The 18,499-nt window shown below is 43.3% G+C and overlaps 2 non-coding genes across 2 annotated transcripts; both read left to right on the top strand.

Annotated features, from left to right (window-relative positions):
- Nucleotides 1-14,857: 14,857 nt before the first annotated feature.
- Nucleotides 14,858-14,929, top strand: trnaw-cca (transfer RNA tryptophan (anticodon CCA)). The gene has a single exon. It is a non-coding gene; the product is annotated as a tRNA-Trp (tRNA).
- A 1,314-nt stretch (nucleotides 14,930-16,243) lies between these two features.
- trnaw-cca (transfer RNA tryptophan (anticodon CCA)) lies at nucleotides 16,244-16,315 on the top strand. Its single transcript has one exon. It is a non-coding gene; the product is annotated as a tRNA-Trp (tRNA).
- The last annotated feature ends 2,184 nt before the right edge of the window (nucleotides 16,316-18,499 follow it).

The following is an 18,499-nucleotide window of genomic DNA, read 5'->3' as shown; positions in this document are numbered from 1 at the left end:
GGGCAGATTTGGATAGAACACACTCTAAAGTTTCCAAAACGGTTAAAATTATGTCTGTGAGTATAACAGAACTGATATGGCAGGCGAAAACCTGAGGAAAATCCATCCAGGAAGTGGGATTTTTTTGATGTGGGTAGTTTTCAATTGAATGTGACTGCAACCAGATGAAGATCTTCAAAGGTAAGTGCTGACGAGGGGGCATTGTCAGATGGTACATTTCCCCAGAGAACCAGGCCTCCATTCCAAATTATACAGTCAACGAAATCTGAACTAGGCATCCCCTCCAAAAATGCAATTTGTCCAAGACTTCGTGGCGCAACGGTAGCGCGTCTGACTCCAGATCAGAAGGTTGCGTGTTCAAATCACGTCGTGGTCAGTGTTTTTATGTGTGTAATCTCTGCTTTCTTTACTCAATGAATCGGCACTAGTACCAATGTGGCTTTACAGTACTAATCTCACACGAAAACAAACAAACCAATGCTGCTTTACATGACAATTGTCTCTCACAAAAGCCTGGCACACAGCAAATTCCTAAATCAGATGATGCTGTGTGATTGATAGACTTAAATCAGTCTTCGAACAGGGAGTTTAACTTCTTATGGCTTGGGGGCAGTATTTCAACGTCTGGATGAGAAGCGTGCCCCAAGTAAACGGCCTGTTACTCAGGCCCGGAAGCTAGGATATGCATGTAATGGGCAGATTTGGATAGAACACACTCTAAAGTTTCCAAAACTGTTAAAATTATGTCTGTGAGTATAACAGAACTGATATGGCAGGCGAAAACCTGAGGAAAATCCATCCAGGAAGTGGGATTTTTTTGATGTGGGTAGTTTTCAATTGAATGTGACTGCAACCAGATGAAGATCTTCAAAGGTAAGTGCTGACGAGGGGGCATTGTCAGATGGTACATTTCCCCAGAGAACCAGGCCTCCATTCCAAATTATACAGTCAACGAAATCTGAACTAGGCATCCCCTCCAAAGATGCAATTTGTCCAAGACTTCGTGGCGCAACGGTAGCGCGTCTGACTCCAGATCAGAAGGTTGCGTGTTCAAATCACGTCGTGGTCAGTGTTTTTATGTGTGTAATCTCTGCTTTCTTTACTCAATGAATCGGCACTAGTACCAATGTGGCTTTACAGTACTAATCTCGCACGAAAACAAACAAACCAATGCTGCTTTACATGACAATTGTCTCTCACAAAAGCCTGGCACACGGCAAATTCCTAAATCAGATGATGCTGTGTGATTGATAGACTTAAATCAGTCTTCGAACAGGGAGTTTAACTTCTTATGGCTTGGGGGCAGTATTTCAACGTCTGGATGAGAAGCGTGCCCCAAGTAAACGGCCTGTTACTCAGGCCCGGAAGCTAGGATATGCATGTAATGGGCAGATTTGGATAGAACACACTCTAAAGTTTCCAAAACGGTTAAAATTATGTCTGTGAGTATAACAGAACTGATATGGCAGGCGAAAACCTGAGGAAAATCCATCCAGGAAGTGGGATTTTTTTGATGTGGGTAGTTTTCAATTGAATGTGACTGCAACCAGATGAAGATCTTCAAAGGTAAGTGCTGACGAGGGGGCATTGTCAGATGGTACATTTCCCCAGAGAACCAGGCCTCCATTCCAAATTATACAGTCAACGAAATCTGAACTAGGCATCCCCTCCAAAAATGCAATTTGTCCAAGACTTCGTGGCGCAACGGTAGCGCGTCTGACTCCAGATCAGAAGGTTGCGTGTTCAAATCATGTCGTGGTCCGTGTTTTTATGTGTGTAATCTCTGCTTTCTTTACTCAATGAATCGGCACTAGTACCAATGTGGCTTTACAGTACTAATCTCACACGAAAACAAACAAACCAATGCTGCTTTACATGACAATTGTCTCTCACAAAAGCCTGGCACACAGCAAATTCCTAAATCAGATGATGCTGTGTGATTGATAGACTTAAATCAGTCTTCGAACAGGGAGTTTAACTTCTTATGGCTTGGGGGCAGTATTTCAACGTCTGGATGAGAAGCATGCCCCAAGTAAACGGCCTGTTACTCAGGCCCGGAAGCTAGGATATGCATGTAATGGGCAGATTTGGATAGAACACACTCTAAAGTTTCCAAAACTGTTAAAATTATGTCTGTGAGTATAACAGAACTGATATGGCAGGCGAAAACCTGAGGAAAATCCATCCAGGAAGTGGGATTTTTTTGATGTGGGTAGTTTTCAATTGAATGTGACTGCAACCAGATGAAGATCTTCAAAGGTAAGTGCTGACGAGGGGGCATTGTCAGATGGTACATTTCCCCAGAGAACCAGGCCTCCATTCCAAATTATACAGTCAACGAAATCTGAACTAGGCATCCCCTCCAAAGATGCAATTTGTCCAAGACTTCGTGGCGCAACGGTAGCGCGTCTGACTCCAGATCAGAAGGTTGCGTGTTCAAATCACGTCGTGGTCAGTGTTTTTATGTGTGTAATCTCTGCTTTCTTTACTCAATGAATCGGCACTAGTACCAATGTGGCTTTACAGTACTAATCTCGCACGAAAACAAACAAACCAATGCTGCTTTACATGACAATTGTCTCTCACAAAAGCCTGGCACACGGCAAATTCCTAAATCAGATGATGCTGTGTGATTGATAGACTTAAATCAGTCTTCGAACAGGGAGTTTAACTTCTTATGGCTTGGGGGCAGTATTTCAACGTCTGGATGAGAAGCGTGCCCCAAGTAAACGGCCTGTTACTCAGGCCCGGAAGCTAGGATATGCATGTAATGGGCAGATTTGGATAGAACACACTCTAAAGTTTCCAAAACGGTTAAAATTATGTCTGTGAGTATAACAGAACTGATATGGCAGGCGAAAACCTGAGGAAAATCCATCCAGGAAGTGGGATTTTTTTGATGTGGGTAGTTTTCAATTGAATGTGACTGCAACCAGATGAAGATCTTCAAAGGTAAGTGCTGACGAGGGGGCATTGTCAGATGGTACATTTCCCCAGAGAACCAGGCCTCCATTCCAAATTATACAGTCAACGAAATCTGAACTAGGCATCCCCTCCAAAGATGCAATTTGTCCAAGACTTCGTGGCGCAACGGTAGCGCGTCTGACTCCAGATCAGAAGGTTGCGTGTTCAAATCACGTCGTGGTCAGTGTTTTTATGTGTGTAATCTCTGCTTTCTTTACTCAATGAATCGGCACTAGTACCAATGTGGCTTTACAGTACTAATCTCACACGAAAACAAACAAACCAATGCTGCTTTACATGACAATTGTCTCTCACAAAAGCCTGGCACACAGCAAATTCCTAAATCAGATGATGCTGTGTGATTGATAGACTTAAATCAGTCTTCGAACAGGGAGTTTAACTTCTTATGGCTTGGGGGCAGTATTTCAACGTCTGGATGAGAAGCGTGCCCCAAGTAAACGGCCTGTTACTCAGGCCCGGAAGCTAGGATATGCATGTAATGGGCAGATTTGGATAGAACACACTCTAAAGTTTCCAAAACTGTTAAAATTATGTCTGTGAGTATAACAGAACTGATATGGCAGGCGAAAACCTGAGGAAAATCCATCCAGGAAGTGGGATTTTTTTGATGTGGGTAGTTTTCAATTGAATGTGACTGCAACCAGATGAAGATCTTCAAAGGTAAGTGCTGACGAGGGGGCATTGTCAGATGGTACATTTCCCCAGAGAACCAGGCCTCCATTCCAAATTATACAGTCAACGAAATCTGAACTAGGCATCCCCTCCAAAGATGCAATTTGTCCAAGACTTCGTGGCGCAACGGTAGCGCGTCTGACTCCAGATCAGAAGGTTGCGTGTTCAAATCACGTCGTGGTCAGTGTTTTTATGTGTGTAATCTCTGCTTTCTTTACTCAATGAATCGGCACTAGTACCAATGTGGCTTTACAGTACTAATCTCACACGAAAACAAACAAACCAATGCTGCTTTACATGACAATTGTCTCTCACAAAAGCCTGGCACACAGCAAATTCCTAAATCAGATGATGCTGTGTGATTGATAGACTTAAATCAGTCTTCGAACAGGGAGTTTAACTTCTTATGGCTTGGGGGCAGTATTTCAACGTCTGGATGAGAAGCGTGCCCCAAGTAAACGGCCTGTTACTCAGGCCCGGAAGCTAGGATATGCATGTAATGGGCAGATTTGGATAGAACACACTCTAAAGTTTCCAAAACTGTTAAAATTATGTCTGTGAGTATAACAGAACTGATATGGCAGGCGAAAACCTGAGGAAAATCCATCCAGGAAGTGGGATTTTTTTGATGTGGGTAGTTTTCAATTGAATGTGACTGCAACCAGATGAAGATCTTCAAAGGTAAGTGCTGACGAGGGGGCATTGTCAGATGGTACATTTCCCCAGAGAACCAGGCCTCCATTCCAAATTATACAGTCAACGAAATCTGAACTAGGCATCCCCTCCAAAGATGCAATTTGTCCAAGACTTCGTGGCGCAACGGTAGCGCGTCTGACTCCAGATCAGAAGGTTGCGTGTTCAAATCACGTCGTGGTCAGTGTTTTTATGTGTGTAATCTCTGCTTTCTTTACTCAATGAATCGGCACTAGTACCAATGTGGCTTTACAGTACTAATCTCACACGAAAACAAACAAACCAATGCTGCTTTACATGACAATTGTCTCTCACAAAAGCCTGGCACACGGCAAATTCCTAAATCAGATGATGCTGTGTGATTGATAGACTTAAATCAGTCTTCGAACAGGGAGTTTAACTTCTTATGGCTTGGGGGCAGTATTTCAACGTCTGGATGAGAAGCGTGCCCCAAGTAAACGGCCTGTTACTCAGGCCCGGAAGCTAGGATATGCATGTAATGGGCAGATTTGGATAGAACACACTCTAAAGTTTCCAAAACTGTTAAAATTATGTCTGTGAGTATAACAGAACTGATATGGCAGGCGAAAACCTGAGGAAAATCCATCCAGGAAGTGGGATTTTTTTGATGTGGGTAGTTTTCAATTGAATGTGACTGCAACCAGATGAAGATCTTCAAAGGTAAGTGCTGACGAGGGGGCATTGTCAGATGGTACATTTCCCCAGAGAACCAGGCCTCCATTCCAAATTATACAGTCAACGAAATCTGAACTAGGCATCCCCTCCAAAGATGCAATTTGTCCAAGACTTCGTGGCGCAACGGTAGCGCGTCTGACTCCAGATCAGAAGGTTGCGTGTTCAAATCACGTCGTGGTCAGTGTTTTTATGTGTGTAATCTCTGCTTTCTTTACTCAATGAATCGGCACTAGTACCAATGTGGCTTTACAGTACTAATCTCACACGAAAACAAACAAACCAATGCTGCTTTACATGACAATTGTCTCTCACAAAAGCCTGGCACACAGCAAATTCCTAAATCAGATGATGCTGTGTGATTGATAGACTTAAATCAGTCTTCGAACAGGGAGTTTAACTTCTTATGGCTTGGGGGCAGTATTTCAACGTCTGGATGAGAAGCGTGCCCCAAGTAAACGGCCTGTTACTCAGGCCCGGAAGCTAGGATATGCATGTAATGGGCAGATTTGGATAGAACACACTCTAAAGTTTCCAAAACTGTTAAAATTATGTCTGTGAGTATAACAGAACTGATATGGCAGGCGAAAACCTGAGGAAAATCCATCCAGGAAGTGGGATTTTTTTGATGTGGGTAGTTTTCAATTGAATGTGACTGCAACCAGATGAAGATCTTCAAAGGTAAGTGCTGACGAGGGGGCATTGTCAGATGGTACATTTCCCCAGAGAACCAGGCCTCCATTCCAAATTATACAGTCAACGAAATCTGAACTAGGCATCCCCTCCAAAGATGCAATTTGTCCAAGACTTCGTGGCGCAACGGTAGCGCGTCTGACTCCAGATCAGAAGGTTGCGTGTTCAAATCACGTCGTGGTCAGTGTTTTTATGTGTGTAATCTCTGCTTTCTTTACTCAATGAATCAGCACTAGTACCAATGTGGCTTTACAGTACTAATCTCACACGAAAACAAACAAACCAATGCTGCTTTACATGACAATTGTCTCTCACAAAAGCCTGGCACACGGCAAATTCCTAAATCAGATGATGCTGTGTGATTGATAGACTTAAATCAGTCTTCGAACAGGGAGTTTAACTTCTTATGGCTTGGGGGCAGTATTTCAACGTCTGGATGAGAAGCGTGCCCCAAGTAAACGGCCTGTTACTCAGGCCCGGAAGCTAGGATATGCATGTAATGGGCAGATTTGGATAGAACACACTCTAAAGTTTCCAAAACGGTTAAAATTATGTCTGTGAGTATAACAGAACTGATATGGCAGGCGAAAACCTGAGGAAAATCCATCCAGGAAGTGGGATTTTTTTGATGTGGGTAGTTTTCAATTGAATGTGACTGCAACCAGATGAAGATCTTCAAAGGTAAGTGCTGACGAGGGGGCATTGTCAGATGGTACATTTCCCCAGAGAACCAGGCCTCCATTCCAAATTATACAGTCAACGAAATCTGAACTAGGCATCCCCTCCAAAGATGCAATTTGTCCAAGACTTCGTGGCGCAACGGTAGCGCGTCTGACTCCAGATCAGAAGGTTGCGTGTTCAAATCACGTCGTGGTCAGTGTTTTTATGTGTGTAATCTCTGCTTTCTTTACTCAATGAATCGGCACTAGTACCAATGTGGCTTTACAGTACTAATCTCACACGAAAACAAACAAACCAATGCTGCTTTACATGACAATTGTCTCTCACAAAAGCCTGGCACACAGCAAATTCCTAAATCAGATGATGCTGTGTGATTGATAGACTTAAATCAGTCTTCGAACAGGGAGTTTAACTTCTTATGGCTTGGGGGCAGTATTTCAACGTCTGGATGAGAAGCGTGCCCCAAGTAAACGGCCTGTTACTCAGGCCCGGAAGCTAGGATATGCATGTAATGGGCAGATTTGGATAGAACACACTCTAAAGTTTCCAAAACTGTTAAAATTATGTCTGTGAGTATAACAGAACTGATATGGCAGGCGAAAACCTGAGGAAAATCCATCCAGGAAGTGGGATTTTTTTGATGTGGGTAGTTTTCAATTGAATGTGACTGCAACCAGATGAAGATCTTCAAAGGTAAGTGCTGACGAGGGGGCATTGTCAGATGGTACATTTCCCCAGAGAACCAGGCCTCCATTCCAAATTATACAGTCAACGAAATCTGAACTAGGCATCCCCTCCAAAGATGCAATTTGTCCAAGACTTCGTGGCGCAACGGTAGCGCGTCTGACTCCAGATCAGAAGGTTGCGTGTTCAAATCACGTCGTGGTCAGTGTTTTTATGTGTGTAATCTCTGCTTTCTTTACTCAATGAATCAGCACTAGTACCAATGTGGCTTTACAGTACTAATCTCACACGAAAACAAACAAACCAATGCTGCTTTACATGACAATTGTCTCTCACAAAAGCCTGGCACACGGCAAATTCCTAAATCAGATGATGCTGTGTGATTGATAGACTTAAATCAGTCTTCGAACAGGGAGTTTAACTTCTTATGGCTTGGGGGCAGTATTTCAACGTCTGGATGAGAAGCGTGCCCCAAGTAAACGGCCTGTTACTCAGGCCCGGAAGCTAGGATATGCATGTAATGGGCAGATTTGGATAGAACACACTCTAAAGTTTCCAAAACGGTTAAAATTATGTCTGTGAGTATAACAGAACTGATATGGCAGGCGAAAACCTGAGGAAAATCCATCCAGGAAGTGGGATTTTTTTGATGTGGGTAGTTTTCAATTGAATGTGACTGCAACCAGATGAAGATCTTCAAAGGTAAGTGCTGACGAGGGGGCATTGTCAGATGGTACATTTCCCCAGAGAACCAGGCCTCCATTCCAAATTATACAGTCAACGAAATCTGAACTAGGCATCCCCTCCAAAAATGCAATTTGTCCAAGACTTCGTGGCGCAACGGTAGCGCGTCTGACTCCAGATCAGAAGCTTGCGTGTTCAAATCACGTCGTGGTCAGTGTTTTTATGTGTGTAATCTCTGCTTTCTTTACTCAATGAATCGGCACTAGTACCAATGTGGCTTTACAGTACTAATCTCACACGAAAACAAACAAACCAATGCTGCTTTACATGACAATTGTCTCTCACAAAAGCCTGGCACACGGCAAATTCCAAAATCAGATGATGCTGTGTGATTGATAGACTTAAATCAGTCTTCGAACAGGGAGTTTAACTTCTTATGGCTTGGGGGCAGTATTTCAACGTCTGGATGAGAAGCGTGCCCCAAGTAAACGGCCTGTTACTCAGGCCCGGAAGCTAGGATATGCATGTAATGGGCAGATTTGGATAGAACACACTCTAAAGTTTCCAAAACTGTTAAAATTATGTCTGTGAGTATAACAGAACTGATATGGCAGGCGAAAACCTGAGGAAAATCCATCCAGGAAGTGGGATTTTTTTGATGTGGGTAGTTTTCAATTGAATGTGACTGCAACCAGATGAAGATCTTCAAAGGTAAGTGCTGACGAGGGGGCATTGTCAGATGGTACATTTCCCCAGAGAACCAGGCCTCCATTCCAAATTATACAGTCAACGAAATCTGAACTAGGCATCCCCTCCAAAGATGCAATTTGTCCAAGACTTCGTGGTGCAACGGTAGCGCGTCTGACTCCAGATCAGAAGGTTGCGTGTTCAAATCACGTCGTAGTCAGTGTTTTTATGTGTGTAATCTCTGCTTTCTTTACTCAATGAATCAGCACTAGTACCAATGTGGCTTTACAGTACTAATCTCACACGAAAACAAACAAACCAATGCTGCTTTACATGACAATTGTCTCTCACAAAAGCCTGGCACACAGCAAATTCCTAAATCAGATGATGCTGTGTGATTGATAGACTTAAATCAGTCTTCGAACAGGGAGTTTAACTTCTTATGGCTTGGGGGCAGTATTTCAACGTCTGGATGAGAAGCGTGCCCCAAGTAAACGGCCTGTTACTCAGGCCCGGAAGCTAGGATATGCATGTAATGGGCAGATTTGGATAGAACACACTCTAAAGTTTCCAAAACTGTTAAAATTATGTCTGTGAGTATAACAGAACTGATATGGCAGGCGAAAACCTGAGGAAAATCCATCCAGGAAGTGGGATTTTTTTGATGTGGGTAGTTTTCAATTGAATGTGACTGCAACCAGATGAAGATCTTCAAAGGTAAGTGCTGACGAGGGGGCATTGTCAGATGGTACATTTCCCCAGAGAACCAGGCCTCCATTCCAAATTATACAGTCAACGAAATCTGAACTAGGCATCCCCTCCAAAGATGCAATTTGTCCAAGACTTCGTGGCGCAACGGTAGCGCGTCTGACTCCAGATCAGAAGGTTGCGTGTTCAAATCACGTCGTAGTCAGTGTTTTTATGTGTGTAATCTCTGCTTTCTTTACTCAATGAATCAGCACTAGTACCAATGTGGCTTTACAGTACTAATCTCACACGAAAACAAACAAACCAATGCTGCTTTACATGACAATTGTCTCTCACAAAAGCCTGGCACACGGCAAATTCCTAAATCAGATGATGCTGTGTGATTGATAGACTTAAATCAGTCTTCGAACAGGGAGTTTAACTTCTTATGGCTTGGGGGCAGTATTTCAACGTCTGGATGAGAAGCGTGCCCCAAGTAAACGGCCTGTTACTCAGGCCCGGAAGCTAGGATATGCATGTAATGGGCAGATTTGGATAGAACACACTCTAAAGTTTCCAAAACGGTTAAAATTATGTCTGTGAGTATAACAGAACTGATATGGCAGGCGAAAACCTGAGGAAAATCCATCCAGGAAGTGGGATTTTTTTGATGTGGGTAGTTTTCAATTGAATGTGACTGCAACCAGATGAAGATCTTCAAAGGTAAGTGCTGACGAGGGGGCATTGTCAGATGGTACATTTCCCCAGAGAACCAGGCCTCCATTCCAAATTATACAGTCAACGAAATCTGAACTAGGCATCCCCTCCAAAAATGCTATTTGTCCAAGACTTCGTGGCGCAACGGTAGCGCGTCTGACTCCAGATCAGAAGCTTGCGTGTTCAAATCACGTCGTGGTCAGTGTTTTTATGTGTGTAATCTCTGCTTTCTTTACTCAATGAATCGGCACTAGTACCAATGTGGCTTTACAGTACTAATCTCACACGAAAACAAACAAACCAATGCTGCTTTACATGACAATTGTCTCTCACAAAAGCCTGGCACACAGCAAATTCCTAAATCAGATGATGCTGTGTGATTGATAGACTTAAATCAGTCTTCGAACAGGGAGTTTAACTTCTTATGGCTTGGGGGCAGTATTTCAACGTCTGGATGAGAAGCGTGCCCCAAGTAAATGGCCTGTTACTCAGGCCCGGAAGCTAGGATATGCATGTAATGGGCAGATTTGGATAGAACACACTCTAAAGTTTCCAAAACTGTTAAAATTATGTCTGTGAGTATAACAGAACTGATATGGCAGGCGAAAACCTGAGGAAAATCCATCCAGGAAGTGGGATTTTTTTGATGTGGGTAGTTTTCAATTGAATGTGACTGCAACAGGATGAAGATCTTCAAAGGTAAGTGCTGACGAGGGGGAATTGTCAGATGGTACATTTCCCCAGAGAACCAGGCCTCCATTCCAAATTATACAGTCAACGAAATCTGAACTAGGCATCCCCTCCAAAGATGCAATTTGTCCAAGACTTCGTGGCGTAACGGTAGCGCGTCTGACTCCAGATCAGAAGGTTGCGTGTTCAAATCACGTCGTAGTCAGTGTTTTTATGTGTGTAATCTCTGCTTTCTTTACTCAATGAATCAGCACTAGTACCAATGTGGCTTTACAGTACTAATCTCACACGAAAACAAACAAACCAATGCTGCTTTACATGACAATTGTCTCTCACAAAAGCCTGGCACACGGCAAATTCCTAAATCAGATGATGCTGTGTGATTGATAGACTTAAATCAGTCTTCGAACAGGGAGTTTAACTTCTTATGGCTTGGGGGCAGTATTTCAACGTCTGGATGAGAAGCGTGCCCCAAGTAAACGGCCTGTTACTCAGGCCCGGAAGCTAGGATATGCATGTAATGGGCAGATTTGGATAGAACACACTCTAAAGTTTCCAAAACGGTTAAAATTATGTCTGTGAGTATGACAGAACTGATATGGCAGGCGAAAACCTGAGGAAAATCCATCCAGGAAGTGGGATTTTTTTGATGTGGGTAGTTTTCAATTGAATGTGACTGCAACCAGATGAAGATCTTCAAAGGTAAGTGCTGACGAGGGGGCATTGTCAGATGGTACATTTCCCCAGAGAACCAGGCCTCCATTCCAAATTATACAGTCAACGAAATCTGAACTAGGCATCCCCTCCAAAAATGCAATTTGTCCAAGACTTCGTGGCGCAACGGTAGCGCGTCTGACTCCAGATCAGAAGGTTGCGTGTTCAAATCACGTCGTGGTCAGTGTTTTTATGTGTGTAATCTCTGCTTTCTTTACTCAATGAATCGGCACTAGTACCAATGTGGCTTTACAGTACTAATCTCACACGAAAACAAACAAACCAATGCTGCTTTACATGACAATTGTCTCTCACAAAAGCCTGGCACACGGCAAATTCCTAAATCAGATGATGCTGTGTGATTGATAGACTTAAATCAGTCTTCGAACAGGGAGTTTAACTTCTTATGGCTTGGGGGCAGTATTTCAACGTCTGGATGAGAAGCGTGCCCCAAGTAAACGGCCTGTTACTCAGGCCCGGAAGCTAGGATATGCATGTAATGGGCAGATTTGGATAGAACACACTCTAAAGTTTCCAAAACGGTTAAAATTATGTCTGTGAGTATAACAGAACTGATATGGCAGGCGAAAACCTGAGGAAAATCCATCCAGGAAGTGGGATTTTTTTGATGTGGGTAGTTTTCAATTGAATGTGACTGCAACCAGATGAAGATCTTCAAAGGTAAGTGCTGACGAGGGGGCATTGTCAGATGGTACATTTCCCCAGAGAACCAGGCCTCCATTCCAAATTATACAGTCAACGAAATCTGAACTAGGCATCCCCTCCAAAGATGCAATTTGTCCAAGACTTCGTGGCGCAACGGTAGCGCGTCTGACTCCAGATCAGAAGGTTGCGTGTTCAAATCACGTCGTAGTCAGTGTTTTTATGTGTGTAATCTCTGCTTTCTTTACTCAATGAATCAGCACTAGTACCAATGTGGCTTTACAGTACTAATCTCACACGAAAACAAACAAACCAATGCTGCTTTACATGACAATTGTCTCTCACAAAAGCCTGGCACACAGCAAATTCCTAAATCAGATGATGCTGTGTGATTGATAGACTTAAATCAGTCTTCGAACAGGGAGTTTAACTTCTTATGGCTTGGGGGCAGTATTTCAACGTCTGGATGAGAAGCGTGCCCCAAGTAAACGGCCTGTTACTCAGGCCCGGAAGCTAGGATATGCATGTAATGGGCAGATTTGGATAGAACACACTCTAAAGTTTCCAAAACTGTTAAAATTATGTCTGTGAGTATAACAGAACTGATATGGCAGGCGAAAACCTGAGGAAAATCCATCCAGGAAGTGGGATTTTTTTGATGTGGGTAGTTTTCAATTGAATGTGACTGCAACCAGATGAAGATCTTCAAAGGTAAGTGCTGACGAGGGGGCATTGTCAGATGGTACATTTCCCCAGAGAACCAGGCCTCCATTCCAAATTATACAGTCAACGAAATCTGAACTAGGCATCCCCTCCAAAAATGCAATTTGTCCAAGACTTCGTGGCGCAACGGTAGCGCGTCTGACTCCAGATCAGAAGGTTGCGTGTTCAAATCACGTCGTGGTCAGTGTTTTTATGTGTGTAATCTCTGCTTTCTTTACTCAATGAATCGGCACTAGTACCAATGTGGCTTTACAGTACTAATCTCACACGAAAACAAACAAACCAATGCTGCTTTACATGACAATTGTCTCTCACAAAAGCCTGGCACACAGCAAATTCCTAAATCAGATGATGCTGTGTGATTGATAGACTTAAATCAGTCTTCGAACAGGGAGTTTAACTTCTTATGGCTTGGGGGCAGTATTTCAACGTCTGGATGAGAAGCGTGCCCCAAGTAAACGGCCTGTTACTCAGGCCCGGAAGCTAGGATATGCATGTAATGGGCAGATTTGGATAGAACACACTCTAAAGTTTCCAAAACTGTTAAAATTATGTCTGTGAGTATAACAGAACTGATATGGCAGGCGAAAACCTGAGGAAAATCCATCCAGGAAGTGGGATTTTTTTGATGTGGGTAGTTTTCAATTGAATGTGACTGCAACCAGATGAAGATCTTCAAAGGTAAGTGCTGACGAGGGGGCATTGTCAGATGGTACATTTCCCCAGAGAACCAGGCCTCCATTCCAAATTATACAGTCAACGAAATCTGAACTAGGCATCCCCTCCAAAGATGCAATTTGTCCAAGACTTCGTGGCGCAACGGTAGCGCGTCTGACTCCAGATCAGAAGGTTGCGTGTTCAAATCACGTCGTAGTCAGTGTTTTTATGTGTGTAATCTCTGCTTTCTTTACTCAATGAATCAGCACTAGTACCAATGTGGCTTTACAGTACTAATCTCACACGAAAACAAACAAACCAATGCTGCTTTACATGACAATTGTCTCTCACAAAAGCCTGGCACACGGCAAATTCCTAAATCAGATGATGCTGTGTGATTGATAGACTTAAATCAGTCTTCGAACAGGGAGTTTAACTTCTTATGGCTTGGGGGCAGTATTTCAACGTCTGGATGAGAAGCGTGCCCCAAGTAAACGGCCTGTTACTCAGGCCCGGAAGCTAGGATATGCATGTAATGGGCAGATTTGGATAGAACACACTCTAAAGTTTCCAAAACGGTTAAAATTATGTCTGTGAGTATAACAGAACTGATATGGCAGGCGAAAACCTGAGGAAAATCCATCCAGGAAGTGGGATTTTTTTGATGTGGGTAGTTTTCAATTGAATGTGACTGCAACCAGATGAAGATCTTCAAAGGTAAGTGCTGACGAGGGGGCATTGTCAGATGGTACATTTCCCCAGAGAACCAGGCCTCCATTCCAAATTATACAGTCAACGAAATCTGAACTAGGCATCCCCTCCAAAAATGCAATTTGTCCAAGACTTCGTGGCGCAACGGTAGCGCGTCTGACTCCAGATCAGAAGCTTGCGTGTTCAAATCACGTCGTGGTCAGTGTTTTTATGTGTGTAATCTCTGCTTTCTTTACTCAATGAATCGGCACTAGTACCAATGTGGCTTTACAGTACTAATCTCACACGAAAACAAACAAACCAATGCTGCTTTACATGACAATTGTCTCTCACAAAAGCCTGGCACACAGCAAATTCCTAAATCAGATGATGCTGTGTGATTGATAGACTTAAATCACTCTTCGAACAGGGAGTTTAACTTCTTATGGCTTGGGGGCAGTATTTCAACGTCTGGATGAGAAGCGTGCCCCAAGTAAACGGCCTGTTACTCAGGCCCGGAAGCTAGGATATGCATGTAATGGGCAGATTTGGATAGAACACACTCTAAAGTTTCCAAAACTGTTAAAATTATGTCTGTGAGTATAACAGAACTGATATGGCAGGCGAAAACCTGAGGAAAATCCATCCAGGAAGTGGGATTTTTTTGATGTGGGTAGTTTTCAATTGAATGTGACTGCAACCAGATGAAGATCTTCAAAGGTAAGTGCTGACGAGGGGGCATTGTCAGATGGTACATTTCCCCAGAGAACCAGGCCTCCATTCCAAATTATACAGTCAACGAAATCTGAACTAGGCATCCCCTCCAAAGACGCAATTTGTCCAAGACTTCGTGGCGCAACGGTAGCGCGTCTGACTCCAGATCAGAAGGTTGCGTGTTCAAATCACGTCGTAGTCAGTGTTTTTATGTGTGTAATCTCTGCTTTCTTTACTCAATGAATCAGCACTAGTACCAATGTGGCTTTACAGTACTAATCTCACACGAAAACAAACAAACCAATGCTGCTTTACATGACAATTGTCTCTCACAAAAGCCTGGCACACGGCAAATTCCTAAATCAGATGATGCTGTGTGATTGATAGACTTAAATCAGTCTTCGAACAGGGAGTTTAACTTCTTATGGCTTGGGGGCAGTATTTCAACGTCTGGATGAGAAGCGTGCCCCAAGTAAACGGCCTGTTACTCAGGCCCGGAAGCTAGGATATGCATGTAATGGGCAGATTTGGATAGAACACACTCTAAAGTTTCCAAAACGGTTAAAATTATGTCTGTGAGTATAACAGAACTGATATGGCAGGCGAAAACCTGAGGAAAATCCATCCAGGAAGTGGGATTTTTTTGATGTGGGTAGTTTTCAATTGAATGTGACTGCAACCAGATGAAGATCTTCAAAGGTAAGTGCTGACGAGGGGGCATTGTCAGATGGTACATTTCCCCAGAGAACCAGGCCTCCATTCCAAATTATACAGTCAACGAAATCTGAACTAGGCATCCCCTCCAAAAATGCAATTTGTCCAAGACTTCGTGGCGCAACGGTAGCGCGTCTGACTCCAGATCAGAAGGTTGCGTGTTCAAATCACGTCGTGGTCAGTGTTTTTATGTGTGTAATCTCTGCTTTCTTTACTCAATGAATCGGCACTAGTACCAATGTGGCTTTACAGTACTAATCTCACACGAAAACAAACAAACCAATGCTGCTTTACATGACAATTGTCTCTCACAAAAGCCTGGCACACGGCAAATTCCTAAATCAGATGATGCTGTGTGATTGATAGACTTAAATCAGTCTTCGAACAGGGAGTTTAACTTCTTATGGCTTGGGGGCAGTATTTCAACGTCTGGATGAGAAGCGTGCCCCAAGTAAACGGCCTGTTACTCAGGCCCGGAAGCTAGGATATGCATGTAATGGGCAGATTTGGATAGAACACACTCTAAAGTTTCCAAAACTGTTAAAATTATGTCTGTGAGTATAACAGAACTGATATGGCAGGCGAAAACCTGAGGAAAATCCATCCAGGAAGTGGGATTTTTTTGATGTGGGTAGTTTTCAATTGAATGTGACTGCAACCAGATGAAGATCTTCAAAGGTAAGTGCTGACGAGGGGGCATTGTCAGATGGTACATTTCCCCAGAGAACCAGGCCTCCATTCCAAATTATACAGTCAACGAAATCTGAACTAGGCATCCCCTCCAAAGATGCAATTTGTCCAAGACTTCGTGGCGCAACGGTAGCGCGTCTGACTCCAGATCAGAAGGTTGCGTGTTCAAATCACGTCGTAGTCAGTGTTTTTATGTGTGTAATCTCTGCTTTCTTTACTCAATGAATCAGCACTAGTACCAATGTGGCTTTACAGTACTAATCTCACACGAAAACAAACAAACCAATGCTGCTTTACATGACAATTGTCTCTCACAAAAGCCTGGCACACGGCAAATTCCTAAATCAGATGATGCTGTGTGATTGATAGACTTAAATCAGTCTTCGAACAGGGAGTTTAACTTCTTATGGCTTGGGGGCAGTATTTCAACGTCTGGATGAGAAGCGTGCCCCAAGTAAACGGCCTGTTACTCAGGCCCGGAAGCTAGGATATGCATGTAATGGGCAGATTTGGATAGAACACACTCTAAAGTTTCCAAAACGGTTAAAATTATGTCTGTGAGTATGACAGAACTGATATGGCAGGCGAAAACCTGAGGAAAATCCATCCAGGAAGTGGGATTTTTTTGATGTGGGTAGTTTTCAATTGAATGTGACTGCAACCAGATGAAGATCTTCAAAGGTAAGTGCTGACGAGGGGGCATTGTCAGATGGTACATTTCCCCAGAGAACCAGGCCTCCATTCCAAATTATACAGTCAACGAAATCTGAACTAGGCATCCCCTCCAAAAATGCAATTTGTCCAAGACTTCGTGGCGCAACGGTAGCGCGTCTGACTCCAGATCAGAAGGTTGCGTGTTCAAATCACGTCGTGGTCAGTCTTTTTATGTGTGTAATCTCTGCTTTCTTTACTCAATGAATCGGCACTAGTACCAATGTGGCTTTACAGTACTAATCTCACACGAAAACAAACAAACCAATGCTGCTTTACATGACAATTGTCTCTCACAAAAGCCTGGCACACGGCAAATTCCTAAATCAGATGATGCTGTGTGATTGATAGACTTAAATCAGTCTTCGAACAGGGAGTTTAACTTCTTATGGCTTGGGGGCAGTATTTCAACGTCTGGATGAGAAGCGTGCCCCAAGTAAACGGCCTGTTACTCAGGCCCGGAAGCTAGGATATGCATGTAATGGGCAGATTTGGATAGAACACACTCTAAAGTTTCCAAAACGGTTAAAATTATGTCTGTGAGTATAACAGAACTGATATGGCAGGCGAAAACCTGAGGAAAATCCATCCAGGAAGTGGGATTTTTTTGATGTGGGTAGTTTTCAATTGAATGTGACTGCAACCAGATGAAGATCTTCAAAGGTAAGTGCTGACGAGGGGGCATTGTCAGATGGTACATTTCCCCAGAGAACCAGGCCTCCATTCCAAATTATACAGTCAACGAAATCTGAACTAGGCATCCCCTCCAAAAACGCAATTTGTCCAAGGCTTCGTGGCGCAACGGTAGCGCGTCTGACTCCAGATCAGAAGCTTGCGTGTTCAAATCACGTCGTGGTCAGTGTTTTTATGTGTGTAATCTCTGCTTTCTTTACTCAATGAATCGGCACTAGTACCAATGTGGCTTTACAGTACTAATCTCACACTAAAACAAACAAACCAATGCTGCTTTACATGACAATTGTCTCTCACAAAAGCCTGGCACACAGCAAATTCCTAAATCAGATGATGCTGTGTGATTGATAGACTTAAATCAGTCTTCGAACAGGGAGTTTAACTTCTTATGGCTTGGGGGCAGTATTTCAACGTCTGGATGAGAAGCGTGCCCCAAGTAAATGGCCTGTTACTCAGGCCCGGAAGCTAGGATATGCATGTAATGGGCAGATTTGGATAGAACACACTCTAAAGTTTCCAAAACTGTTAAAATTATGTCTGTGAGTATAACAGAACTGATATGGCAGGCGAAAACCTGAGGAAAATCCATCCAGGAAGTGGGATTTTTTTGATGTGGGTAGTTTTCAATTGAATGTGACTGCAACCAGATGAAGATCTTCAAAGGTAAGTGCTGACGAGGGGGCATTGTCAGATGGTACATTTCCCCAGAGAACCAGGCCTCCATTCCAAATTATACAGTCAACGAAATCTGAACTAGGCATACCCTCCAAAGATGCAATTTGTCCAAGACTTCGTGGTGCAACGGTAGCGCGTCTGACTCCAGATCAGAAGGTTGCGTGTTCAAATCACGTCGTAGTCAGTGTTTTTATGTGTGTAATCTCTGCTTTCTTTACTCAATGAATCAGCACTAGTACCAATGTGGCTTTACAGTACTAATCTCACACGAAAACAAACAAACCAATGC

This window comes from Salvelinus alpinus, chromosome 30 (genome assembly GCF_045679555.1).
Source record: "Salvelinus alpinus chromosome 30, SLU_Salpinus.1, whole genome shotgun sequence".
Classification (NCBI taxonomy): domain Eukaryota; kingdom Metazoa; phylum Chordata; class Actinopteri; order Salmoniformes; family Salmonidae; genus Salvelinus; species Salvelinus alpinus.
The sequence above is the reverse complement of the archived record's forward strand: the minus strand, read 5'-3'. Positions and strand labels throughout refer to the sequence as shown.